General features: G+C 35.8%; 1 pseudogene; it reads right to left on the bottom strand.

Annotated features, from left to right (window-relative positions):
* Positions 1–5,193: 5,193 nt before the first annotated feature.
* On the bottom strand, positions 5,194–5,958 carry LOC137234769 (palmitoyltransferase ZDHHC15B-like; annotated as a pseudogene).
* Positions 5,959–23,972: the final 18,014 nt, after the last annotated feature.

The raw sequence follows: 23,972 nt of genomic DNA, 5'->3' as shown, positions 1-23,972 counted from the left end.
TCTTCACCAACCTGTTGATGGCCAAAACGAGAGTAGCCCCGGTCAAAACCATATCATTGCCACGACTGGAACTCTGCGGCGCAGTCCTACTTGCAGAAATTATAGAGTCGGCCATAGAAAATATGCAACTTTCAAACATTAAAGTAACCCTTTGGACAGATTCGACTATAGTACTGGCATGGATCCGAAAACCACCATGTTCGTGGTCAACGTTCGTGGCACATCGAATAACTAAAATCATCGATAAAGTAGGAGACAAAGTATGGCGGCACGTAGACTCCGCGTCAAATCCTGCAGATTTGGCGAGCAGAGGCCTCTACGCTTCGGACCTAATAAACAATTCTTTGTGGTGGCAGGGACCTTCTTGGTTACAAGAAGACAACGAAAATTGGCCAACACAAGAAGAAGATTACAATACGAATATGGAGGAAAAGAGGGTGAAAGTTCATACAACTTTGGTGAAAAATAACTTTGATATTCTGGATAGGTTTTCCGATTTACCAAGGGCTTTGCGGGTTATATCCTATATTCTTCGGTTTTTCCAGAATACGCACCCAAAAATTAAAGCCTCCTTGAAAAGGGATTCTCATTCGATCGCTCCTGACGAAATAGAAAAAACAACGCGAAGATTGATAACAATATGCCAGAGGCAACATTATCAAGAAGAGTACGCAAACTTGAAGTCAGGAAATCTAATAAATGGGAAGAGTGAGATTCTACCCCTGAACCCATATATAGATGAAGAAGGCATCATTCGAACTGGGGGGCGAACTGGGGCATCGAAAGACATGTCCCATAATGAAAGTCATCCCATTATTCTTCCTTATACTTGCAGGTTATCCAGACTTATCGTCCAATCCTCTCATGAGACCACCCTGCATGGAGGGAACCAGCTGATGCTACGTCATATCCGCACTCAGTACTGGATCCCACGCGTTAAAGTCATGATAAGGTCGGTTATCCACAACTGTAAAGTCTGCACTATTTACAGGAAGCGGACACAAACGCAACTTATGGGGATCCTTCCGAAAGAGCGCACCACCTTTACTAGGGCCTTCACTAACACTGGGGTAGATTTCGCGGGACCATTCGATATAAAATCCTACAGAGGGAGGGGATGTCGAATTTCGAAAGGATACGTCTGCCTGTTTGTCTGCTTTTCGACGAAAGCCATCCATCTAGAAGCGACAAACGACCTTAGTACCGGGCTCTTCCTAGCTGCCTTCGCCAGATTCGTATCCAGACGAGGCTGTCCGAAAAACGTTTACTCCGACAATGGTACTAACTTTGTCGGAGCTTCTCGATCTTTACGATCCGAGTTTAAAGCATTTCTGCGTGAAGCAAGGGACGGAACGTTGACTAAATATAGCCATCACATTATAGAATGGCATTTTATACCGCCAAGCGCTCCTCACATGGGAGGTTTGTGGGAAGCGGGGGTAAAAAGTTTTAAGACCCATTTTAAAAAGATCGCGTCTGATCATAAATATACTCTCGAAGAGTTTACAACCCTCTTATGTCGAATTGAGGCCTGCCTCAACTCGAGACCTCTAAGTCCCTCATCCAACGACCCTTCCGACCTGGAGCCGCTTACTCCAGGCCATTTTCTCGTAGGTGGGCATCTTTTAGCTCCACCTGAACTCGACTGTAGTGAAAACCCTGCCTCCATTGTAAACCGATGGCAAAAGATGAAAGCCCTTCATCAGACCTTTTGCAAAAGATGGAAATCGGAATACCTCACCGAGATCCAGAAACGGTATAAATGGAAACATCCACAATCCAACTTAAAACCCGGGGACCTAGTCGTCATCAAGGAGGATAATCTACAACCGAACGAGTGGAAAATGGGGAGAGTCGTCAACACACACCCAGGTTCCGATAACCGTGTACGTGTTGTTGACGTTCATACAATGAAGGGACAAATTACCCGACCAATCGCGAAACTGGTACTACTTCCGCCCAACGACAACGAAAATGAACTTTAATAGTCCATATTCCTTATTCCCAAGCAACCCAGCTCTCGTTCACCCAGAACGAGGCCAACAAACCAATAACCCAGCTCTCGTTCACCCCGAACGAGGCCAACACACAAATAGCCCAGCTCTCGTTCACCCCGAACGGGGCCAACAAACCAATAACCCAGCTCTCGTCCCCCAGAACGGGGCCAACATACCCTAACGCAGATTCACTATCTGCCACAGAATCCGCAATCAAATCTCCCATATATGATATCCCATATGAACCAAACTTCGAAATTTAAAAGTATTTTCGAATAAGAAACTAATGTATCGTCGGGAGGAAAATGTACCTTAAATGTGATTATTCTTGAGTACTCATTTATGATTCATATTTCGAACGTTTACTGGGTATAACCCAAATTATTTGCAAAAAGGCAGTGGTATGTTGACACTAGCATCTGCCTTTTTATAATTACCGCTGAACATACTTTCAAAAACAGTGGAAGTACTGGAGGGTATAAATTTCACCTCCAACAAGTTTGGCATTTACCCCTTCATCAATAATAAAACTGCAATCAACTGGTGAGGAAGCTTAAGTTATGCCAATCTTCAATGTTAGATTGGGCTGTATTGCCTAGAAAGCGTAGTACGTGACGTGAAATTTCTGGTTTTCTTTTGTGTTTGAGGGTCGGATTTTATTGTCAATCTAACAAATGACAATGAAAAATTAATTATCTGCAATAATTTACGAAAATAGAAGAACATCATAAATAATAAAGATTTAAGTTTTTGCTGCATTTGCAACAAAGGATAATCGGCTTTGCTTGATTAGGCACAACATCTACATATGAGTAGTTGCATGCAGTTTACTTTGATTGCCCTAATGGTTAAGGAGGAAACGGCTGCTATCCATTTTAACTACTTGTGTAAAAGCGTAATAATTGCTTGGGGTTGCTAACGGAGGTTCGCTTAATGAAGCGAGTGGCTCGGTACCTTTCATTTCAAAAAATTACCCAATCAATGGTGCATAAAGCGCATGCGGTCTCCTTTTTTTACAGGAGAAACTAATATCCGAAGTCAACATCCTTTTTTTCTGGTGTGGGGGATTTTCAACACTGTGAATACATACAAGTGGCGAATGTTTGATAAAAACGTTCACAGCAGTAAACAGCCTCGATCACCTCTTCAATCGCTGTTCGAGTACTTAAATCATCTGCTCAATAGCCCTTGTCAAACATTTTGTAGACGATTGGTATATTGCATTAGTTGCATATTTTGACATGTTTGCATAGTTAATCAATTAACTTGATTTTCAAAAATGAATATTAATATTTAGTCTGATTTTCTGTATACACATGTAAAAGAAATGCTGAGTTAGAACATAAATGTTCAATTTATGGCACTTCAATTTATGGCAATGGAGGGATAGGAAGATTTTTCACTGGTATGTATTCCCAATGGTTTTAAATTTTTTGTTACATTTACATACATTGATAAAACACTCACCAATCTAATACCGAAACGGGCACCGCATTTTGAAAGCTCACAGCGCTATGAAAGTACAGTGCAACGTGAAGTTGTAAGAAGTCCCAATCCTCTTGAATTGGCTCAATTTACCACCGCCAGTCATGTGCTTTTGTATGACATCATTGATGAGCAATATTTCACCTTGTTTCATGGTCAAGTCATCTTCCGTGTGGAAGCTTAACACCTCCTACGAAATCAAAGGTAAAGTTTGAAATAATTAGAACCAATTCAAAAATTCATACTATAAAAAAAATACATACACGTTAGGCGGAACTTCTTTCGACACCCCATCCTCTACTCGTGTTTCACTTCATCATCATGAGCTAAATATAGAGAACGCGGCCGCTCAAGGGCTAAAGCATATTGTTTGCTCTTTTTGGTAACCTCTTGATCGAAAATATCATCCTCCTTCACTTCAAGTCCAGAAGATAAATCCCATTCAGTTGCGGGCAGAGGTTGTGAAATGACACGTGCCGCAGACGCCACAGCAGGTTTAGCGTGCTTTGTAATGCCACCACCCTCCATAAACAGCTTTCTTCTGGTCAGACGTAAACGTAAAAGAGAAGCTGACATACTACGCAAAAGAATTAAACAAAGAAAAAACCTTCAAAAAAAAAAAAAAACATGTTTCTCGTCCGACGGTCGTATTATTTGCTCCCCATATGCTACAGGTGTACGCCTACTTGGATTCTCTGATAATTGTTCGATTTATCCGCATCACCAAAATTATTCTAGTGGGAATAGGATAGCAAAACCATTATCAGAGCTTCTAACAATGACTGCACATTCAGATACAGTACTAAGTACTAGATTCAGCGGTGTTTTCAATAAAGCGAACCAAATCCAACTGCTAGAGGTAGTCGCGAACCCACCCAAGATGTCTTAATAAATATCAATCGTAGGCAACGAGGAAGCCGAATACCATCAAGCCCATCTAACTCTGCGGTAGTGATGCCCTTTCGTCAGTATGCAGCAACCGGTAGTAGCAGCGCGTCAGGTAGCAGTGGTAGTAGAAGTACTTCAACAACTACTGGCAATAATGGTAATGATCACAATTCCATGCCTGCATTTGTTCCCGATATTTGGGCAGCTGAGGTTACTCTGCAGGATCGAGCATCTCGGCAAAACCGCGAACGCGAAACCAATTCTACAAATGTTTACAATTTTGTATATGCAATAAGCAGTGGCGTTCGGCCTTCAGCTGCATCAAATGCTGATTCAAGTTCACCGCGATATTGTCTCGAAACCCCGGTTTAAGATTTCTACGTGGTGCAACAGTATATATAAACGGGAATGACCGCTTGCCTGGACACCAAAATTATTTAGATGATGTATATATTAGTAGCGACAGTTCTGATAGCGAAGAGCTTACTTCTCGACAGCAATTATCGAACGAACCGCGTACTTTGTCGCCTATTTCAATATCGTCAGGAACATCAACGAGACGAGGCAGACATCGCAGTCAACGTTATATTTTTCAAAACACCAAAGATGCAAACAGACGTCGGCAACAATTAGCTATATTGGCATTGCGTTCTATTTGTTGTGTTGCTGCAACACCTGAGAGCAAACACTACGGTGTTTATTGTGATACAGTGCGCATTATAGCGAGGTATGTACATGAAACCAACAATAGGCGCCAAATATTGGACGATGTACCTAGAACATTTGCGTTATTTGCATCACATCATTGCTGATAAGAAATTATTTAAAGAGGCATCAATGTAGTGCGATTCATAAGCGTCAAGTATATATGATAACCGAAAAGGCTCACCAAACTTATAGCAAACATAAGTGATACAAAGAACAGGAACAGTATGTGAAATCGTCCCATGCCACCATCCAAATCGCCCCGCCAAAAACGTATAAAATATTCCAGCGATGTTAAGGCCACTTACAAACAATAAAGTAACGCATAGCCCAAAAAAAAAAAAAGTACAAAATATTTGTAATTAGTAAAGTTAACACAATTATTCACCCACGGACAATGATGATCCATTTTGAGTACACAAGCGCCACAAACGCTGCAATGATGCGCACGATCTGGTTTGATTATTTTACATTTTTCACAAAACGCACCGAGCCATTTAGCGTGCGATTTGTAACTGGCAGCGTTTTAGCAAAATTTTCTAAAATTCGTTTTTGCTGTTCTTGTGTATCCGCATGGAAAAAATATTATATGTCAGTTTCGGGTATGCGCCAATTCGATGGCACTGTACCGACTGGAGTAAATATTGTATTCCAATAGGACCAAAAGAAGAGTATACATATTATAGGATAAAAGATGAGAAAAACAATTTGCTCAAATGTGTTTTCAATAGAAAGCAAACAACTGCACCACATAAGCATAGTAGGACCACGCAATAACCGCTGCTATGAATATGACTGGTATCCATTTTATAGCCGCCATACAACTGGCGCATGGTATTGATCTCTTACCGTCGCTTTCATAATTTCCCATTCTGGCTGGCATGAATTATGGAAGTAAACTTCTCAAATATTTAAAGAAATATGTTGAGCTAAAGTTGGCCCCGTGACGACTCTTGCAAATCCTTCAATAAGGGCAGCGCGTTCATCTAGTTGCCAAAATTGCATATAGCAGATGGAAAGCACTTCGGAATCGGCAATTTTTGACTCGCAAAAAAAACAATGCACATTAACACTACGCTAGAGATATCGCCAAAGTAAACGCTACACACCACTGATCGCTTGATGCTTTTACTTTTCAAGAAGTTTAAGCAAATATTAGCGAGGCAGTATTCATAAACTTTAATTCACTACACCTTTTCCCTTTCCCAACTCAAATGCTTACATATTACATTTTTTTGTACAAAAATTATCCGTTTCCTTTTTCCACCAACTTGTGAGGCAGCACTCGCAGAATCTAACGCCAAACTTCTCCGTTTTCTGGGCAATTTTAAAATGGCAATCCAACACTTAAATGTCAATTATGAATATAACTTTTACGGCGACTAACTCTCGCTTTGTTCAATTTAATATTTTCTGCTCCAAAAAACGGAAATACTCCCAGCGAAAGTGAAATTAAAAGTTTTCTTCCCGAAAACTTTCACCACAGTTACAACTTCTTTTGTTACCACACTACGGAAACCGTTCTCACCGCGTGTTTTATATGAATGACATTTTTTTTCATTCAGGAAGTGAGAAATTGTAGAAAACGTCAAAATCTCTACATTTAATGTATGACTGTCAATTATTATTGCAATACAAACGTTAGGCCTCATGCGCAAGCATCTCACGCACTACACGTCAGGCGTTGCTTGCCGCGCGACATATCGAGCACAACACGCCACACATGTCGCGTATTACATATCTCGGCCAATCATTAATTTGGTCGAGATTTAAAATGCCTAATTCTACATTATCGACAATACACGTCAAAAATAATGAATGGTGGAAGTGCAACTCTGTAATACCTTTTCAGCCAGGTTTCACACTGTGAATATTCTCATATAAGAATAAGAATGCTCGTTGACTTGCATATACGGGTGCACGTCATTTGCTATTGATATATACAGTGGTTGAATATTTGTACTCATTCGCGATGAATGTGCGTGTGTATATGATACACTAGTTGGCGGCACGCACGTAAGCGGTATCGACACAAACGAATTTTTGCAACTTGTAATTTGTTCGGACTGTGGTGACGAACCAACCGACGGACGAAATTCAGATACTACTTGAGTGCTTTTGCTTTGCGTTGGCATTTCACACTCTCGTTGCGTTACACTCACTTGCAAATCGGTAATTGTTTTTTCTAATTCATTTATTCTTTGCATTAGCATCGTTTCATTTGCACTCATAAATGTATCATTTGCGTTCGCGTTCGCGGTTTTGTTTACATTTTCATATTCTTCGAGTCGTTCGATTAAAGTGTGTTTGCTTCCCGTCTTTGCAATTCCGCGCTCGCGACATCTGTTGCGCAGATCATTAACTGTCATACTACGAAAGTTCATGTTTTTGTCTAATTAGAAATTGAAAATGCGAGTTCAGCTTTTACGAGTTGAGAAGTTTTGTGATGTTTTAAAATGAATGAAACGACGCTCTTGCATACAACATAAACACACATATGTTTTAGTATAGGAATATTTTCGCTATCCCTTTCGTTTTTCTGATGAAACTCTAAAGTCGTAGAATTTTCAATTTAACCGACCGTTCGTTGCAAACTCGACGCGTTGCACGTTCGTATGTACATATAGACGCATGTACATTTATGTGTACTACCGTTTCTTTATTTTTTTCTTGTTTTCCAATTTCACAACTATTTACTATGCATGCTTTCGTTTTTCAATGCATTTTATCATTAATACAACACTTTTTATTGTTGCAAAGATTTTGCAGATTTGTAATAATATGTTCTGATTATTATTAACGCGACAATTTTTTTTTAATGTGGCATAGGTTTCGCACACTTCTGATGCTATCACGATGGCATATGTACTTACGTTTGTCAGAGTTCCGAATAATTTATTAGACGCACGCTAGTTTATTTAATGTTGAATGAAGAAAGTATTATTAGCCGTGTTTTTTAACACTCGCGTATACGTTTCGTTTGCGCGTGTTAAAAAACGCCTATCTTCGCTTAGATAATGCTTAGGAGACCCATCTAGCGGCTGTGGTAAAACAACTAGCTACAGCAACAGGGTGTACCGAAAAGCGGAGACGCAACGCTCTGATGGCCATAGGGTATAACATATAGCTGAATCAGTTGCGATGAATTGTGGACACACATATAATACATAGAATTAGTGTACAGGGTGAAACAAAGACACATATTTCAGTTACATCTGAGTATAATGCGTATTGAAATTTAGTAGGACAAAATTTATGCGCAGCAATTTCAGAGGTGTATTTATAGTTTGTCTCTTAGCAGTCAATATAAAGTTTAAGCGTAAACGGATATACGCGTGTTAAAAAACACGGCTATTATTAGAAAAAAATAAATATACATTTTAATGTATTTTAAGCGAATTATGATTGTGTTAAATACGACGTTTCGTTCTGAAGGTTCGAGACAGACTCTTTCGTCTCGCTTATTTGATTTCTCTCTTCAAATCGTCTTTTACTTAGTTAGAGTTGCCATGTCGGCTGACAAAATATCATTAGATACAAGCAGAAATAATTGCACCTAAAAAGTTTTTACTACGAAATTCAACAAAAAACATCATTCTTCCATGGTATTTACGCCACTTATATTACATGGCATGTTATAACAACATTTTCCCGTCATCACAACGTCTATTACATGGCAACATCTATTAAATCACAACATTTTTCCTGGCGAAACCTTCCAACTATTTTTCCTAATATACTTGTGTGACTTGGCATCTGTACAATGGATCGAGGCAGTTTTCCGTCGAGTATATGTATAAGTATGTATTTAGGTATGTATGTGATAAGGTAGGCATATAAATATATACACATATTTTACCTTAAACACATTTCGGGTTCAAACAATATGAAATTTCTAATTCGCTTTTCAAATTTCCTAAAATTTCTAAAATTATGTAGTATACATTTTTATACATATAATACCACATATATATTATACATATATATATACATATATATTTTATAATACATATTTCAACGAATTCATGTGTTTAAATTGCATGTGGAAATCCTCTTGCGTGTTACCCCATACATATTTTTCGGTGATTTTGCAAAACGGTACTTTGCGGAATTTGGTAATTACTTATAATATATAAAATATTCTAAATATTTCGAGTTTTAAATATAATTGTGATTGCCAATCGATAAACTCTAGTGCGTTTTTCATATAATGTAACTAATTCTCAATATTACTTATTTCATTCGAGATTTTTCTTATCGACACGAGCTCCTTAAAAATCCCTTAGCAAGTTGATGTATGTATGTATGTATGTATTTATTGAAAATTTGTTCCTAGCACAACAATTTTGACAAATTATTTAACAGTGCTAGTTATGAATAGCATGAGCTATAAAAATTGAACATTTATAATAATAAATTAGATTAATCAAATTAAATTAAATATAGCGGACAATAGTGAAATATTTATGTATGTAAATGTAAATCTTAAAACTAAAGAAAAGTAGTTAATAAATATTAAAAGACAGCAGTAGTGATGATAACCTTTGGCTGGTTATAGATTGAATAGTATTTAACAAACAAAGAAAGAAGACACAGAGAAAGGAAAAGGACTTAGAAATGAACATTTTAACAACAACAATTTGAGATCCAGTTTAAGAGTCGTTAAAAAATGATGTTAGCTCTTTTCTGAAGTGCAGAGCATTACTTAAGAGTCGAAGACTAGTAGGTAGCGAGTTCCAAAGACGTATTGCAGTAACAAAGAATTGGCGCTCAGAGGTTAGCGAGCGGTATCTGATGTGCTTAAGAAGAAGCACCGATCTTGATGATTGCAGAAAAATAAGCTTACGATATAGATAGTCAGGTTCCTTCGTGTGTATCAATTTATGGAGGAAGGACAGTGTTTTGACTTTTAAAAGATTTTCGAAAGAAATGTTTAGCAACCTTTCAGCATGTTGAGATACGTGGTCAAATCTTTTCAACCCATAAACATATCTAGCAATGTTGTTGTAAACAACATTTAGTTTGTTCTTGCACAGATAGTCACAGTTTGAGTAAATCACACAACCATGGAGTAGCGTAGGTATTAAGTACGCTTTAGCCAGAAGTAGTCGTATGTGCAAAGGCGTGAAATACTGTGTTAACCATAGTGTACGAAGCATTCCATACACTTTCCCAACCGTTCTAAAAATATGGTCTTTCCATGTCAATGTTTTGTTAAAAATTACACCTAAGTTTTTCGCCGTATCTACGTATTCTATAACGGAATTGTCGAACACTACATTCTCTAAATCATTAGTGGGAAAAGACCTTCTATGAATAACAATACATTTTGACTTATTCGGGTTTATACATAAGCCATTCATAGCAGCCCATGAAAATATTTGATTCAAATCGTGGTTTAAGTTACTTATGCACAAGCTAGTTTGATCACGAGGACAACACGTAAATAACTGCACATCATCAGCGTAGATATGAACATTACAATACTTAAGGACATCGGGTAAGTCATTGATGTACAGAACAAATAACAGAGGACCCAGGATAGAGCCTTGAGGGACGCCTCTTAAGACATGAAGGAAGTCAGACTTTTCACCATCTATACATACTGCTTGAGTCCTATCGCCAAGATATGATCTTATAAGGGCAACTGCATGACCAGAGAAGTTAAATAGGTTTTCCAGCTTCCTACAGAGCAGAGTGTGGTCTACAGAATCGAAAGCTTTGGAGTGGTCAAGAAGTGTTAAGAAGGCAATGTAACTTTCATCCACTCGCTCACGAATTTCTTCTGTCACAGATAATAGTGCCGTTGTACAGCTCCGCTTTGACCTGAAACCGGACTGACTATCTGACAGGAGCTTGTATTCATGTACATATGATACGATTTGCCCATGTAGAATACGTTCAACGACCTTAGAGAGGAAAGGGAGTATGGCTATTGGTCGATACTCATTATTTTGTTTACGGATTGGAATAACTTTTGCAGCTTTCCAGTATATTGGGAAGACACCGGTCGTCAAAATTGAGTTGACCAAGTAAGTAATGTGGGGAAGGATTTTGGGAAGAATGACTTTTAAAAACTTTGAACATATACCATCAAGCCCCATTGCGTTAGACTTCACAGAAAGTATGGCTTGGATAACATCACAATTATCGACACAAACAAACTCGAAAGGGCTAGTGTCAACATTAACACGCACGGAGTAGTTATCAATACACACATTGTCGGCTGAGTTTGGTAGTCTTACAAAAGTATTATTTATTTCGTTGATGTCGACATCAGGGGGATGAGACAGGTCACTTTTGGGCTTACCAATTCCTATTTGTTTGATTTTGTTCCACTTTTCCTTTGTATTCAAAGCAGAACTAAACTTAAACTTAAAATAATTTGCCTTGGCCAGCCTTATGGCTTTGTTTGCAATAAGCCGAGCTGTTTTAAAGCAGCTATGCGCTTCGACTGTTTTGTACCTTTTCCACCGTGAGTAGGCTTGGTTACGAAGGTGGATAAGGTGTTTTAATGTAGCATTGAACCAAGGGCTATTCTTGTATTTAAGTGTTTTTATTTTTAGTGGAACGTGATCATCGAATAACTTATTTATATTATCCTGCAGAAACTTTGTCTGGTCATCAACCGATGTTAACGTACGAATCAAGCTCCATTCAACCGACTCAACGGACTCAGCAAGGGAATAATAATCTATACTTCTGTAATCGCGATACGCGAACGAACTTGGCCTACATGATGTTTGGAAGTTGTAGTTTAGGAATATCAGGTCGTGTTTTGAGAAGCAGGAGGCGGATAGTTGCGTGTAGTGAATCATTTTATGAAGATCATTGACAAAAAATAAATCTAATAGAGAAGAGTTAGTATTTGTGAAATGCGTTGGTATAGCACAGTTTGTGGGAAAAAGTCCCAGAGATTCCATGTTTTGTTTTAAAGTGGCATCCACCAGTAGGTTACTATTAAAATCTCCAGCGATGATAATATTGTCATAGTCTAATAGTAACGATTGAAGAAATTCAATAAACGCGGAAAAATCTATTAGTCGATTCGGTCTATATGCACAGCCGATAAGAAGCCTACTATTATTATCAGAAAACATATGAACAAACACATATTCCACAGGATCACCTGGACTAGAACAACAACACAATTTACAGGACACACTACTTTTTACATATATCGCAACACCACCACCATGACCACTTCTATCAACTCTGAAAAGTTGGTAGCCATTTATCTTCACCATATCATTTCTATGAAACGAAGAAAACCATGTTTCTGAAACACATATGACATCAATATCGGAGCCTTCTGACAGAAACCTCAACTCGTCAAGCTTTTTATAAAGGCTTTGCGCATTGATATGAATAACTTTCAGCCCGTTGGCTTTTTTACTGACTATGCGCAACAAAGTAGATAGACAGTCTTTGGAACTCGGGGACTCATTATCGCAGACCAACATTATAAAAATAATTAAGTGAATGATTTACACTGAATTTGGCTAACAACATAATTAATGATTTTGTGATGTTGTAGGTGGAGAAAAAGACAGAGAAGGAATAGATTAGAAGAGAGCAAAGAGAAATATTTATTAGCAGGGGGCTGTTAGTTAAGCCTTTGGTGGCCCTCCAGGGCGTTGTTCGCAACCGGCGTGACGTCTTCACGAAAGGAAGTATTGTTTTCCAGGTCGAGACTCTCGAGAAAACTCAGGCTGAGGACTGCTTCGGGTCGGTCGCCGAATTTTCGCTTTATATGCACCACACCCCGCATTGTGAACACCGATGAAACCTTTTTCCTCTTCTTTAGATGGATCGCAGCCTTGAAGATCTCATAGTTGTTTTTGGTCAGCGATGCATTAACAAAGATAGGCTCATTGGAATTTATTCCCACATGCACGAGTCGCAGCCCTTTGGTGTTGTTGTGGCGCCTGAAGCTCGCAATCGTTTTCAACAGCGTATTTCGGTCCGCAGGTGTGTAAAATTTAATGATAACGGCGGGATCAACCGTACCGTGGGGTAGTTTGCGTTTCGGCCGAAAAACACTTTTTAGGGGGGGTGGCTGTAAGTTTAGCGTGAAGCAGAGGTGGTGGAAAATCTTTTGTAAGTTTTCCCCTTCCTCGAAGGGAATCCCATGAACTCGGACATCGCATGCAGCAATTTGGAGTTCTTGCTTGGATATAAAGTTTTCCTGCTTACATACTCTCTGTTTTAGTGTGGCTATTTCATTTTCGAGGTGCCCAATCCTCTCAAACATACCCTCCATGCGATTAATTCTACCACTTAACTCGTTTAACTCCTTCTTCAGGCCTTCAAATTTATCTTCCAGTTTTCTGCATGATGTAAGTTCCAAAGTTTCAAGTTTTTTTTGCATTTCGGTATCCGTCCTGGAATTCATTAATCCATAAATTAATCAAATTTAAAAAATTTCAACTCTATATTTTTCATAATTAATAGATTAATTATAGATTATTAATACCCGCTGCGAAAACTTCTTATAAATAACTTATTGATAAGGCGTAAAACCAGCCTTATGAAACCCTTATTAAACCATACTTTTTGCGTGAAATAAACGGTGGTTCCGTAGAAACCAAGTGAGATTTTTTTAATAAAGCGGTGCGTCCGTAAAAATATACGAACCTTTTTGTGAAATTTGTGAAATTTTTAACAATTCATACTTGTATACTCTTTAATCATTATAAGTCAATTACTTTTTATTAATTTTTGATACAAGCATACTGCAGTTCCAATAAATTCTTACAATAAAGTGTTAAATATTTCGGTAGTGACTATTCACCTGCAAATCAGCTCACCTTTTCAAATTTTAATTTCTTTCTTTTCCCTTCAATAATTCATCTTCAAACTTAAATTCAACATTCAAATAAGTACTTCATTAATTTCATAGTTTGAACTGAACTATTGGTGCTATTCTGACAACTACATATGGACCTTAGAAGTGGTAAGCAAGTGCAAAAAAATTCAGAATCAGAATCCGATTCCGATAATTCAGCCTCAAGCTACGAAAGTTCAGCTTCATCCTCGACAGAAGCAGTCACAAACCAGGAAAATAGATATTCCTTGTCAACAGATTTTCCAGGATTCTAAAATTCTTCCATTAAAAATTCAAATTCTAATTTAGAATCAGATCTTAACGATCCAAATAGTACAAACGTGGCCTCACCCTCTGCTAATTCAGCTCCAGATTTTAACGATCAAATCATGGCAACACTTGAGGAAAAGACAATTTTCATTAACATATGTGCTAATTCTATTAGAGAAAACTACAGTGGTGATTCGCTAGCACTTGATTCTTTTATAGACAAAATTGTATTACTTGAACAATTCGCTACTGCAGATTTAACTGATACTTTTATGGCGTTCTTAAAATCAAAATTAGAGGGTAAAGCCCGTGAAGCAATACCAACACAAGTAACTTCAGTAAATGATATTAAAACAGCTCTACGTATTAGGATCAAACCAGACAACTCGAAAGTTGTAGCAGGAATAATTGCAGCGTTGCACGTTAACGGTAACAATTATACAGATTTTGGCAAAAAAGTTGAAGATTTAGCTGACACACTTGAGCGGTCTCTTATATACGAAGGGATCACTAAAGCGAAAGCTCATGAAATGGCAGTCGAACAAACTGTTAACGTGTGTCGTTTAAATGCAAAATCAAATTAAGTAAAAAACCATTTTAGCCTCAACGGCATTTACTGATCCGAAAGACGTAGTAGCAAAATTAATTGTAGAAGAAAACAACGAAGTAGCTGAACGTCAGGTTCTAGCTTTTCGAACACGTGGTAATAGTACATTCAGAAATTCACGTGGTAGTTATCGATGTTTTTACCCAAACCGAGGCTATACTGGTTACAGAAACAATAATTCATTTGCCTACAATAATAACTATAACGGCAGCAACAATCAAAGATATAGAAATTATAATGGAAATAGATACCACAATAATAATAATACGCGTTCCAATACAAATTCCAATTCAAACACAAATAGCAGTAACAATTAACAATTCTAGATCATCCAACGCTAGAGGTAGAAACGCAAACGTTCGCGCTTTAAACGCCAGCGCCCTACAATCCTACACGGAACAGAAAACGACAGTTGTATCATTCCTCCAAGATGTGAAATATTCAGACTTTTTGATTTAGGAAATTCACCCGAGCCACTTTTCGTGTACACGCAGGAAATTTAACAAGGTGTTTTCACAGCTAGGTGCATTGTTAATTCCAGTAACCCAATAATTAAAGTAATAAATACAACGGATGATATAAAGTATATGAAAGGGAACAGTATCCGGACAGAAAAACTTTCAAACTATAACGTTTATACAATTAATAAGACAGACAAAGAAGACAAACGTACAAAAAAACTGACTTCAATTTTAAAAAATAAAATACCTGAACATGCTCATAGTAAATTAATTGACCTTTGCATAGAATATGCCGAAATTTTCGCGCTCGATACGGACCAAATGACTTTAAACAACTTCTACGAGCAAAAACTAAGATTAACCGACAACAAGACGGTATATGTTAAAAACTATAGATTACCAAGTAAATAAATTTTTGTACGTCGACGATATTATCGTCATAGGTTGCAGTGAAGCACACCATATTAAAAATCTTTCAAAAGTTTTTGATACTTGTAGATTTTTCAATCTCAAACTTAACCCAAATAAATGCAAATTTTTACGACCAGAAGTCACATTTTTAGGTCACAAATGTTCAGCCAAAGGTTTGTTGCCAGACGACTCTAAAATAAACGCAGTTAAAAAGTATGCAAAACCGACTGATAAAGACGCGGTACGACGATTCGTCGCGTTTGCAAACTATTGCAGGCGGTTCATATCTAATTTTGCGTCTTTGTCAGCGCCTCTAAACCGATTAAGCAGAAAAAGAGTTGAATTCGTATGGGACATAGAGTGTGAAAGAGCATTTTTTATCTTTGAAAGCAGCGTTACATTCACCAAAATTACTTCAATATCCAGATTTTACTAAACAGTTTATTATTACCGTTGATGCTATCACAACTGGATGTGGCGCTATTTTAAGTCAAGAACAGCAAGGTAGTGATTTACCAATTTGTTTCGCTTCTAAAGCATTTAGTAAAGCAGAGCAGAAAAAACCAATTATAGAATTGGATCTTTTAGCTATTTATTTCGTAATAAAGCAATTTCGACCATATGTGTATGGTACCCATTTTATTGTAAAGTCAGACCATAGACCTCTAGTATACTTATTCAACATGAAAGACCCATCTTCAAAACTTTCAAGGATAAGACTAGAACTAGCTGAGTATAACTTCACTATTGTGTATATTAAGGGTAAATCAATCGATGAGATTAAAGAATCGAACAAACAAATTTTAACAGTACAGACAAGATCAATGTCAAATCGACAAAACGATGAAAACGTTCTCAAGAAAACAGATAAAAACATTGAAAAACATCTTACTTTACACGTTTATGACAAATTTTCCTTTAATTATTCGAAAAAAGTTCAGCGTATAATAACCACAATTTTTTATGACGATAAAATTCAAATTTCTAAAATGCATATAATCGCACATATGCGACGTAAAAAGATCGAAATACTTAATATCGAGATTGGTAACGAAATAACAAACTTAGGAGAGTTACTTTCGAAGTTACAAACAGTAGCTAACAATCACCATATTAACAAAGTTGAATGGCCAAAAGATGATCTATTTTTTAAATATTGTACAATTTTAAATTTAAAACAATGCGGAAATAAAATTTTAAAAACGTTAGAAATACTACTCACAGACCCAGTAGAAACTATAACAGACGACAATACAAAAACCAAAATAATGACAATTTATCATAATGACCCTGTATCAGAAGGTCATTGCGGTATTAAAAAGCTTTACGCAAAGATTCGTACTAAATACTTTTGGAAAAACATGACACGTGACATTGCTAAATTTGTCAAAAATTGCCAAAAATGTTTAGTAAACAAAGTCAAACCAAAAATCAAAGAAAATTTAGTATTGACTCCAACACCGAGTAAACCATTTGATATAGTTATTATTGATACAATCGGACCCTTACCACAATCGAGTTACGGTAACAAGTTCGCAGTTACCATCATATGCGATTTAACAAGATTCCTGGTAACAATAGCCATGCCAGATAAAAGCGCAAAAACAATAGCTACAGCAATTTTCGAGATTTTTATTTTGATATATGGTCCTATGAAAACAATCAGGTCAGATTTAGGTACCGAATATAACAATGAAATTCTTGCAGAACTTATGAAACTTTTGAATATCAAACATGACTTTTCAACTGCATACCATCACGAAACTGTTGGTACAATATAGCGTAACCAGAGGGTATTTAACGAATACCTACGGGCATATCTTAATGAAAACTCCTCTGATTGGGATACATATTTAAAGTACTTTACTTTCTTACACAATACAACATCTAATACTGTCTTCGACAACAAATTCACTCCATTTGAACTAACATTCGGTAGGAAGCGGGTGTTACCAAATGAACTAAAAAAAGAGATCATTGATCCAATATACAATGTTGAGAATTACGCAAAGGAAGTGAAGTACCGTATGCAAAAATCCCATGTATTAGCAAAAGAGCTCATAAATAAACATAAAGAACGTAATAAATTGTATTACGATAAAAATATACGTCCTTCAGACATTGCCTTAAATGATACGGTTTTAGTCGAAAGGGAACCTCGCGATAAACACGCAAGAATTTACGAGGGTCCATATGAAGTTAAACAAATGGATGGCGTAAAATAACAATTTATGACAAAAAACTAAAAAGTCAAAAACAATCCATATAAACTGTGTACAAAAATAACATAAACTCAATTTTTATAATATACTATACGTGTTTAGTCAACGTATAAATGCGTAAAGACATCATTACATGAATACAAACATTTTTTTTCGAATTAAACGTTTTATTATATTCATTAATATATTAACGATCTTACACATAAGTACAAAAAACATATCTTAATCGAAAACTATACTATAATTTTCATCTACATACAAATCATATACTTATAAGTTTCTTATTTTTCATATTATAAGCGTATATATATACAACATACAAAATTATATTTAACTAAAGGCAACAATTTCACTATATATATAAAAAAAAAAAACAAAAAAACAAACAAAAAAACCCAAAAAAAATATGTTTCCAATTAAATTGTCAAATAAATTTATTACAAAATAAATAAAACTCTTTCACATATTAAATAAATGCAATAACATTGCAAAAACAAACTGAATTACCACATACTAAAACTATCCTACATATTAAATACTGAATAAGCTCAAGAGCATTGTAAAAATAAATGTACTCATTACTAAGTGAAACATAAGCTGATATGTATTTGAGTTTATGCATTTAAACATCGTGCACATCGATTGATTTGGGGCAAGAAGAAGCCGGCAGAATTGATCACCCTGCCGACTCCTTCTTTTCCAAAGGAGGGTGATGTAATGGCACCTTTCTCAAACTCAACACATCAAGCACACATCAGCTGATGTCGCAAGCACAAGCAAAATGCAACCCAGTAGCGGACACATCTTTTTACCAATTATTAAACTTACGTTTTTAGCTTGTAACAATTGTAATTGAAAAATGTAATATAAGCATAGAGTGCTTCAACATAAAATTGAATAAAAAGTGTTAAATAAAGTAACCTAGTTGAAATCCCAACGTAAACCAGAAAAACCATCTTTCAGATTATTGAGTGTCGGCTACAGTCCAGCAATTTTATTTGGAGACAAACCGCAAGGCTGTAGCTCCCGCTGTCGCGAAGACAACTTGTAAGTAATCATCACCAGAGTAGGCAATCCCCTTGTAAAAGCACTCCGGGGCCTCTCTAATTCATTATAATCAAAAACCCATGTACGGCCTACCAACATATATGTCATACACACATAAATCTATATATTAATACGCTAACAAAATTTCCATACAATCAATTGAGAGGCTGTTTCGCATACTTAGCATACGTAAAATCATATAAAAGTTATATGAACTGATTCGTATTGATCAGCCGCAGTGCATAGGCCTATGTTTGTTAACAAATATTAATCTATTTGTTTATAATTAATAGAAAAAGTTTTTTGTAAATTCGAACAATTCATACAGATATCGTAATTCATTATCGTGCACAAGCGCGCCATCTTTGGGAACAATTGTTTAAGTTTTCTAATGCGAATTTCAAAGACCTAAACCTTTATGCACAAGCGCGCCGTCTTTGGGAACAATTGTCTAAGTGTTTAATGTGAATTTCAAATTTTATGTATCCGCGCTAAATTCGAAGGCACAAATGTTTCACGTGCATACAAATATGGTTGCCCATTGTTGCCACTTACCTATAATAGGTATTGTTCCAAAATAATTTATAGCGTACCAAAAATCTTAAATAGAATTAATTTTTGAGCGGCCCGTTTTTTGTGGCTAATTTTACCTACACGTAAATACATAAGTCTTTATTTAACAGATTCTTTGTTTTTTATTTTAGTTGTTTTCAAAAAAACATGAAATCACAAATAATGAGTTAACTTTTGTTGAAACTAACTAATTTATTTATAACACTTAATGGTAAATTTGCTCGAAAATGTTGTTGCATTTGCAGATTTCATCCTCATTTTAGATAAAGTACGTCTTATACTGAACAAAAGAGAAAAAGTTACAAAAATATAACATTAGATTTTTTATATTGCCTTTTATGCTAATTACGAAACAAAAAATCGTCCCAAAAACCTTTTTTGATTTTAGGTCAGAGCGGCAACCGGCATCATAGCGGCCGTCTTGAATAGGCAGTATATCACCCACTATCTATATATTAATACGCTAACAAAATTTCCATACAATCAATTGAGAGGCTGTTTCGCATACTTAGCATACGTAAAATCATATAAAAGTTATATGAATCGATTCGTATTGATCAGCCGCAGTGCATAGGCCTATTTTTGTTAACAAATATTACTCTATTTGTTTATAATTAATAGAAAAAGTTTTTTGTAAATTCGAACAATTCATACAGATATCGTAATTCATTATCGTGCACAAGCGCGCCATCTTTGGGAACAATTGTTTAAGTTTTCTAATGCGAATTTCAAGGACCTAAACCTTTATGCACAAGCGCGCCGTCTTTGGGAACAATTGTCTAAGTGTTTAATGTGAATTTCAAATTTTATGTATCCGCGCTAAATTCGAAGGCACAAATGTTTCACGTGCATACAAATATGGTCTCCCATTGTTGCCACTTACCTATAATAGGCTCTACCAAAATCTTAAAAAATTGTTACAAAATAATTTATAGCGTACCAAAAATCTTAAATAGAATTAATTTTTGAGCGGCCCTTTTTTTGTGGCAAATTTTACCTACACGTAAATACATAAGTCTTTATTTAACAGATTCTTTGTTTTTTATTTTAGTTGTTTTTAAAAAAACATGAAATCACAAATAATGAGTTAACTTTTGTTGAAACTAACTAATTTATTTATAACAATTAATGGCAAATTTGCTCGAAAATGTTGTTGCATTTGCAGATTTAATCCTCATTTTAGATAAAGTACGTCTTATACTGAACAAAAGAGAAAAAGTTACAAAAATATAACATTAGATTTTTTATATTGCCTTTTATGCTAATTACGAAACAAAAAATCGTCCCAAAAACTTTTTTGATTTTAGGTCAGAGCGGCAACCGGCATCATAACGGCCGTCTGGCATAGGCAGTATATCACCCACTATCTATATATTAATACGCTAACAAAATTTCCATACAATCAATTGAGAGGCTGTTTCGCATACTTAGCATACGTATTTTTGTTAACAAATATTACTCTATTTGTTCAAAATTAATAGAAAAAGTGTTTTGTAAATTCGAACAATTCATACAGATATCGTAATTCACTATCGTGCACAAGCGCGCGATCTTTGGGAACAATTGTCTAAGTTTTCTAATGCGAATTTCAAAGACCTAAACCTTTGTGCACAAGCGCGCCGCCTTTGGGAACAATTGTCTAAGTGTTTAATGTGAATTTCAAATTTTGTGTATCCGCGCTAAATTCGAAACACAAATGTTTCACGTGCATACAAATATGGTCTCCCATTGTTGCCACTTACCTATAATAGCCTCTAAAAATCCTAAAAAATTGTTCCAAATAATTTATAGCGTACCAAAAATCTTAAATAGAATTAATTTTTGAGCGGCCCATTTTGTGTGCCAAATTTTACCTACACGTAAATACATAAGTCTTTATTTAATAGATTCTTTGTTTTTTATATTAGTTGTTTTCAAAAAAACATGAAATCACAAATAATGAGTTAACTTTTGTTGAAACTAACTAATTTATTTATAACAATTAATGGCAAATTTGCTCGAAAATGTTGTTGCATTTGCAGATTTAATCCTCATTTTAGATAAAGTACGTCTTATACTGAACAAAAGAGAAAAAGTTACAAAAATATAACATTAGATTTTTTATATTGCCTTTTATGCTAATTACGAAACAAAAAAACGTCGCAAAAACTTTTTTGATTTTAGGTCAGAGCGGCAACCGGCATCATAGCGGCCGTCTTGCAAAGGCAGTATATTACCCACTATATTTATTAGCCGTGTTTTTTAACACGCGCGTATACGTTTCGTTTGCGCGTGTTAAAAACGCCTATCTTCGCTTAGATAATGCTTAGGAGACCCATCTAGCGGCTGTGGTAAAACAACTAGCTACAGCAACAGGGTGTACCGAAAAGCGGAGACGCAACGCTCTGATGGCCATAGGGTATAACATATAGCTGAATCAGTTGCGATGAATTGTGGACACACATATAATACATATAATTAGTGTACAGGGTGAAACAAAGACACATATTTCAGTTACATCTGAGTATAATGCGTATTGAAATTTAGTAGGACAAAATTTATGCGCAGCAATTTCAGAGGTGTATTTATAGTTTGTCTCTTAGCAGTCAATATAAAGTTTAAGCGTAAACGGATATACGCGTGTTAAAAAACACGGCTATTATTAGGCTAACTTTGTTGGATTATATCAGGCATGCTTAACCAACGAACCGATATCATTTCGTTACGATACGTTAAGAACGTCAAATTAACGAAGTGATTTTGTTTCGTTTTCTGTCATATCAAAACGAAATCAAATCGTTTATGTTGATTATTAATTTCAAACCAGGGATGCACCTTAACGTTAAGCTAATCGTTTATCAAAAAATTTCCACCGTTTCCGTTGAAACACTTCGAAATATTATCGATAAAGAAATTATCAAGATAAATTGTATCTCGTTTTTAACCGAAACGAAAAGCTTTCGTTAAAGTTAAAAACGTTAAGAAAAACGTGATACTTTGTGTTTGAATTGTGCTGGCAATGCTATAGCCATGGTGAAGCCGTAAGGTGGTAACAGCGAGCGGACATACACAAACAAACTCCATGTAATTCGTTTGTGTAATTCGTTGGTGGTAATGTCAAAAATACTCTGAGAAATGTTCGCACTGTCAAAACTCATGAGATAAGTTGCAATCAGCTTGGCTAATGCTTTCACCTTTAATGACTACGCCATCAATCAGCTTTGCCAGCATAGTTTGAAATTAATAATCAACATAAACGATTTCATTTCGTTTTGATATGGCAGAAAACGAAACAAAATCATTTCGTTAAGTTGACCTTCTTAATGTTAATAAACGAAACGAAATGACTTTGTTTCGTTTATTAACGTTAAATATCGTAACGAAATGATATCGGTTCGTTGGTTAAGCATGCCTGTTTCAAACTATGCTGGCAAAGCTGATTGATGGCGGAGTCATTAAAGGTGAAAGCATTAGCCAAGCTGATTGCAACTGTTCTCATGAATTTTGACAGTACGAACATTTCTTAGAGTATGTTTGACATTACCACCAACGAATTACACAAACAAATTACATGGAGTTTGTGTGTATGTCAGCTCGCTGTTACCACCTTACGGCTTCACCATGGCATCCCTAACTGATTTATGTCGCTTAAAGTTATGAAATCAATTTTATTTTAGTAAATAGGATTGCGTGAATAATTTAAATGTTTTTGTTTGTTTTTCCTTTCTTCCTAATTTATTCTGCTCTGTTATATCTTAGTATTATATTGTGCACAGACGATATTTTTTGGTAGATATGGTCATATATATTCATGAAATGGAGTGTTTACAAATTTAATACAAATTAATTACGTACATGGATCTCAATGGGATTCCAAAATTAAATATCCGAATATTAGAATCTTCATATTTCCACAATGATCACAATAAAACCCGGAAAAAAGTATAAGTGCACTTATTGCGTTTTTATATGGAACTGTTTGTTCACTTCACTTAATTTTTCGCAATTTAAGTACTTTATTTTTTTTTCTTTAATTAAACATTTTTTTAGTAAACTCTGCCTTCTTTCTCATTACATAATTTTTTTATATTTTTATTTTATTTTTTATGAAGGTATTCTATTTTACTCGAAATTTTTGTTTTGTGTCACACTTACATATTAGATATGTATTTATACCAACTTAAACGGGTGGCGTGAAATAGGCTAAATTCCTTTAGCAAATTTCTTAATTTTTAACTAAAATTTCGTGTTTTTGAATTATGACACTATTGACGTAAATGGGCGATATGTGCATATGGGTGATATAGGGCTCCCAAAACTAACTTCGGTAGCGCGCCAACGGGGACCTTCCGGGTGGTGTGGAAAAACCTATTTTTCAATTCAATTTCAAGTAATTTCACCATAATTCTATGTAAATTTTTACATAATTTTTATAATTTTGTTTAAGCAGCTCCATACCAAAACGTTATACATAATTACATGTGAAGAGTTTGTAGAAAT

The sequence above is a fragment of the Eurosta solidaginis genome, chromosome X, assembly GCF_040869045.1.
Source record: "Eurosta solidaginis isolate ZX-2024a chromosome X, ASM4086904v1, whole genome shotgun sequence".
In the NCBI taxonomy this organism is placed as follows: domain Eukaryota; kingdom Metazoa; phylum Arthropoda; class Insecta; order Diptera; family Tephritidae; genus Eurosta; species Eurosta solidaginis.
Note: the sequence above shows the minus strand (reverse complement) of the source record. Positions and strands in the feature narration are given on the sequence as shown.